Source organism: Pongo abelii, chromosome 1 (genome assembly GCF_028885655.2).
Source record: "Pongo abelii isolate AG06213 chromosome 1, NHGRI_mPonAbe1-v2.0_pri, whole genome shotgun sequence".
Lineage (NCBI taxonomy): Eukaryota > Metazoa > Chordata > Mammalia > Primates > Hominidae > Pongo > Pongo abelii.
The window spans coordinates 22205433-22212033 of record NC_071985.2 but is presented as its reverse complement, the minus strand read 5'-3'; positions in this window follow the sequence as shown (position 1 = coordinate 22212033).

The following is a 6601-nucleotide window of genomic DNA, read 5'->3' as shown; positions in this document are numbered from 1 at the left end:
TGGCCAACAAGGCAAAACCCTGTCTCTACTAAAAACACAAAAATTTGTTGGGTGTGGTGGTGCATGCCTGTAATCCCAGATACTCGGGAGGCTGAGGCACAAGAATCGCCTGTGCCCAGGAGGTGGAAGGTTGCAGTGAGCAAGGTTGTGCCACTGCACTCCAGCCTGGGTGACGGAGCGAGAACCTGTCTCAAAAAAACAAAAACAAAAACAAAAAACCTTGATACTATTGAGTATTTACCCTAAAAGAAATGAAAATTTATGTTCACTCAAAAACCTGTATATGAATGTTTACAGTAGTTCTATTTGTAATCATCAAACACTGGATATTCCATTCTCACACTGCTATAAAGAACCACCTGAGACTGGGTAATTTATCAAGAAAAGAGGTTTACTTGGCTCACAGTTCTGTACAGGTAGCATGGCTGCCGAGGATTCAAGAAACTTTCAATCATGACGGAAGGCAAAGGGGAAGCAAGCACGTCCTACGTGGCTGGAGCGGGAGGAAGAAAAGGAGGAGGTGCCACACACTTTTAAACAACCAGATCTCATGAGAACTCACTCACTATCATGAGAACAGCAAGGGGGAAATCTGCCCCATGATCCAATCACCACCTACTAGGCCCCTTCTCCAACATTGGGGATTACTTTTGACATGAAATTTGGGCAGGGACACAGATCCAAACCATATCACAACCTAAACGTCCTTCACTGGGGGAAGGGATATACAAACTGTGGTACATCCATACCATGGAATACTGCTCAGTAAGAAAAGAGAAAGGACAATTGAAAGGCACTCCAACAGGAATGCATCTCAAATGCATCATGATAAGTAAAAGAACCAGAATGACTCATCTCATTAGATTCTGTTTATATAACATTCTGGAAAAGGCAGAACTATAGCAATAGAAAATAAACCAATGGGCCAGGCGCAGTGGCTCACACCTGCACTTTGGGAGGCCGAGGCAGACGGATCACTTGAGGCCAGGAGTTTGAGACCAGCCTGGCCAACATGGCAAAACCCTGTCTGTACCAAGAATACAAAAATTAGCCGGGTGTGGTGGTGGGGGACTGTAATCCCATCTACTTGGAAGGTTGAGGCAGGAGAATCACTTGAACCCGGGAGGCAGAGGTTGCAGTGAGCCGAGATCGCACCACTGCACTCCAGCCTGGGTGACAGAGCAAGACACCGTCTCAAAAAAAAAAAAAAAAAATCACCATATTCATGTTGCCTATGTTATTTCTACACTGGGCAGCATTGGTACAGACTACAAATTGCATTTTCTTCATTAGTCCTGATATAAATGGAGATGAGACAGAAGTTATTTCCTCCATTTTATTCAGGACTTAATCTAGGTGTATCTAGTCAAAGGCAAGTGCCTGTAAGCAGAACCTTTACCTTTGAACAACCTATTTTGAGAGTGTTAAGTTGCAGTTCAAAACAGGGTGAAAAGCCTTGAAAATGTGAACCACTGTGGACTACAAAGAATGCCAGATTTGATTGGTCCTATAAAAGTGATTTATTATACATATGCATGTGTGCATATGATTCATAAGTATTTTCAGCCTGTTGAAAACATATTTTAAACATATGAAAATCAGCAGAAATAAAAATGAATAGATAGTAAGGGAAATAACATGTTAGATTTGTGGCTTTATGGAAATAAAAAAGAGAAATTACTTAAACAAATCCATCCTGTGTAAATAAAAAGTTAAAAAGAAAAGTCAGCTTTAATTTACCCTATGTTTGCACTTCTAGAGTCACAAGCATTTTATTTTTTGTTTTGTCTTGGACTTTGTTCCCTTATATAATGCATGTCAAAATAGCTGGAAAAATATGATTAACTACTGCCAGCTGAAATTCTTGTCCCACAAAGACAACTCCCTCCTGGCTCCTAATTTTCTTTTCATATTTTGGGCACTGTGAGCTAATGGTTGGAGCACAGGCAGGAAGGCAGTGCAGCTCTACAGGAGAGAGAATTCCAGGGTTGGGCCTTCTAACTTTGCAGCTATCATTAATTTACTAAGTCCTCCTGGCAGAGCCTCTTAAAGACTGACTGTGGTCTCTCACACAGGGTGTGGTCAGCAGGAATTTTGCCATAGTCTAGGTTTCCACAGGAGCTCAATCTTGCTAAAGTGTAATTTGGGTGCTTAAGGAAGAAGGAAAAGTAAATCAAAATACTTTCCATAGACCTAAGCACGACACTAACACCTTTGCTTTTATTACCTCATCCACAAAAGCAGGGTGGCATTATATACATTGAAGAGCCTACCTTGAGAAGGTTTTAAACAAATATGCAGACACATTCTTATCCTACTTCCACCAAATGTGCTGTTTTAGGTACCTAACAACTCCTCAATTTCCCAGTAAGTTATCTACGATGAAGTTCATAAACATGATCAGAAAGTTTCTTTGATAGGCTGGGTGTGGTGGCTCATACCTGTAATCCCAGAACTTTGGGAAACTGAGGTGGGAAGATTGCTTGAGCCCAGGAGTTTAAGATCAGCCTGGGCAACATAGAGAGACCTCATCTCTATTTAAAAAATAATAATAATAATAAAAGTTTCTTTGATAGAAGACCCTCTTAGGAAGGAATACGTTCAAAGTGGCTAACATAGTTTTGCCACCTGGGTACTCTGAAAAATTGTTTAAATTGAGTTCTTTAGATGACTAATACTAAATAATACGAAGGGGCATTTGTGAAACAATTATGGGAATAAGTGAAATAATTCTAAAATTCCTTTAGTCTTTAGGGTGCTAAGTAAATCTTGAGATTTTGACAACCCCTTTCCCTATTTCTCAGATATTGTCCTTTCTTGCTCGTACTAGATTCCTTTTTTTTTTTTTTTTTTTGAGACAGGGTCTCATTCTGTAAACCAGGCTGGAATGCAGTAGTGCTATCACAGCTCACGGCAGCCTCAAACTCCCGGGCTCAACCTCAGCTTCCCAAGCAGCAGGGATTACAGGCACACATCATAATGCCCGGCTAACTTTTAAAAAAAATTTTGTAGAGACTGGATTTCATTATGCTGCCCAGGCTGATCTAGAAATCCTGGCCTCAAGTGACCCACCCACCTTGGCCTTCCAAAGTGCTGGGATTATAGGTGTGAGCCACTGCTCCCAGCCCACTTTTCCACCTTTAATCAATCAATTGATTAATATTTATAGAACATTTACAATATAACCGGCAGTGGAATAGGCAACAGGGAGGATCCAGAAGATATGGAATGCATGGTCCTTACACTCAAGAAATTTATAATCTATTTAGCAAAATCTAAGATTCAAAATAGCAGCAAACACCATACACCTAGGCATTATACATTTATACCCTGGTGCTTTACCAACAGAGTCAGATTCTGAGCAAGAAAGATGGGTGGAGATCAGAGTGCTTAGGAAAATCTTTAGGAATCTCATCTTTCTCCTGAGGAGAAAAGTGGGGAAAGAGGAATGTAAGGCATGGAATCTTGAAGGCTGGAGCCTGGAGGACAACAATGTCATTTCTCACTGAGCAGGCCATCTAGAATTATGTAACCAAGTTGAATGGGACAAGACAAGTGAATTTATCAAAATGGGGTGCCTAAAACCATGCTGTACAATGTGGCAGCTGTTAGTCATATGTGGCTATTTAAATATAAATTAATTAAAGTTCAATAAAATTAAAATTTTACTTCTTCAGTCTCACTAGCCGCATGCAAGTGGCCAATTGCCATATGTGGCTAGTGGTACCATATTGGATAGTGCAGATATAAAACGTTTCCATCATTACAGAAAGTTCTCTTGGACGATGAAGTTCTAGAACCACAGAAGTGTTGAGCAAGAGGCAGAAAGGCATGGCTCAAAAGAATTCCCCAAGCCAACTGGCATGCTTGGGTTTCTGTCTTACACATGATTTCCATGACCACAAGTTGTGCAAAATGCGAAAGGGGTCTAATTAATTTAACAAATATACATTGAATACCAACTAATACAAGAAGCCTAGGTGATATGAGAGACACAAAAGTAAAGCAGGTTCGAGCCTCAAAGAACTGGACATGAAGAGAGGAAATAAAGGCCTGTACATGAATAACAATAGTGCAAAATAAAAAGTGATAAGCAACTAAAAATACAAAATTAGCTGGGCGTGGTAGCGCATGCCTGTAATCCCAGCTATTCAGGAGGCTGAGGCAGGAGACTCGCTTGAACCCCCAAAGCAGAGGTTGCGGCGGGGAGCCGAGATCGCGCCATTGCACTTCAGCATGGGCAGCAAAACCGAAACTCCATCTCAAAAATAAACAAACAAATAAATAAAGTGATAAACATCCGAGGGGCTGCAATTAAAGCATGCAGGAGCTGAAAGAAAGGACGGATCACTTCTGTTTGAAGGTTTCAAGAAGACTTCTTAGATAGACATTATTTGAACTACACCTTGAAGAAAGCAGTAGGATGCGGTAGAAAAATCCCAGGGGACCAGGAGCCCAGAGATTATCTCTAGGCTCAGTTATGTCCTAATTAACTGTGTGATCTTAGGTAAGTCAGGCTCCAGGCCTCACTCTCTTTATCAATTGGGTAACAGAAGCAAAGAAGAACTAAATGTCTAGGCTGGGAGACCAATAAAAGCAAAAGCACGGGGTAGATTGATATGTGTAGAGGAAATCAAATAGTCTACTTAATAATGAAGTGTAGCCATAGTACAACTATCTTATAACTTGTACTTGGGCATTATATAATTCTTGAACAACCCAAAAAATGTGTATATAAAAATGAAAAGTCACCATCACAAAAAACAAAAGCTAGATTTTGGTAATGTCTTGATAGTTTAGATCAGATATGAGAAGCAAAGCAGATAGAATGGAAGTGATTGTATTTGCATTTAAATATGGTTGTGAAGTGGAGCTGGAGAATAACTACTATTTTGGTTCCCTTTGGGAAAAGGCTGTCATTCATGAAATTATGAGCAAGTGCCACACTTCAGGAAACAATAAATAAAATTACAGGACATTTCTGAGGGGGAAGAAAAGCAAGCTAGAATTTGAAGCTGAGAAATCACTATCGAACAGGTAGTTAAAAGGATAAAGCTAACATGAAAAGAGTAAAGCCAAGAACATGGGAGTTAAAATGAAATGTGATCGTGTGTGGAATGTGGAGTCCCTTGTTAAAAAGCAGACAGAAAAATAGTGCATAAAATACCAGCTCAGCAGGTTTGTCGATCTTTATCTCTGGAGCGAACATGAATATACATACAGAAATATTTGCATTTTGCAGCTGTACCAAAGCATCTGTCAGTAGATCCATTATCATTTTCTTGTGTATATATTTTCATATCCACATAGAAACATTTGAGTAGGTAAAAATATATGCTCTGTGTGTTCAAATATACTAAAATATTTACTTAATGGTTAGAATTAAAAGTTCCTAGTAATTGTTTTTCTAACCCCACAGCTTCCTACTAGCTAAGGGCACATTTTTTAGTTCTTCCTTTTTTTCTCTAAAATCCTGAAAATAAGATCCAATACAGCCAGGTGCAGTGGCTCATGCCTGTAATCCCAGCACTTTGGGAGGGTGAGGCGGACGGATCACCTGAGGTCAGGAGTTTGAGACTAGCCTGGCCAACATGGTGAAACTCCATTTCTACTAAAACTGCAAAAATTAGCCAGGCATGGGGGGTGCCTGTAATTCCAGCTACGTGGGAGGCTGAGGCAGGAGAATCGCTTGAACCCGGGAGGCAGAGGTTGCAGTTAGCCGAGATCATGCCACTGCATTCCAGCCCGGGTGACAGAGTGAGACTCTGTCTCAAAAAAAAAAAAAAAAAAAAATCCAATATAGCTAAGACACATAGCTATTATAGAGATATGTGATCACCTATCCATCCAAGTTTTTTAAATAGTCTTAAGTGCTATTCCCTCGAAGATATGTAGAATTTGCTTTAAAAATAAATATGAGTTGGGCATGATGGCTCACATCCATAATCCCAGAACTTTGAGAGGCTGAGGTGGAAGGATGGCTTGAGGTCAGGAGTTCAAGACCAGCCTGGGAAACATAGTGAGACCCGCCCCCCACCCTATCTCTCCAAAAACATTTTTAAAAAATTGACCAGGCATGCTGGTACATGCCTGTAGTTTCAGCTCCTTGGGAGACTGAGGCAGGCAGATTGCTTGAGCCCGGGAGTTCGAGGCTTCAGTGAGCTATGATGGTACCACTGCACCCAACCTGGGCAACAGAATGAGACTCCATCTCAAAAAATAATAAACAAATAAATAAGTATTCTTGTTTATAGTGCAATGATCTGTGATTTTGTAAATGTGTGGGTGCAATTGTATCTCTTTATGATTCCTAATATAGTTTATTTGTGCTCTTTTGTTTCTTTATCAGTCTTATTAAAGATTGGGTAATCAAACTGGATTTTTTTCTTAAAACTAACTTTCATTTGTATTTATTTACTCTATTTTATGACTTTGGTTTCTATTTCAGCCTTTTTTGCCCTTATTTTTACTGATGCCTTCTGTTATGGGTCAAATTGTGCCCCCTGCCCAAAGACAGCTTGAAGTTTCAATCTCCGGTACTTCAGAATGTGACTTTATTTGGCAACAGGGTCATTGCAGATGCAATTAGCTAAGTTCAGAT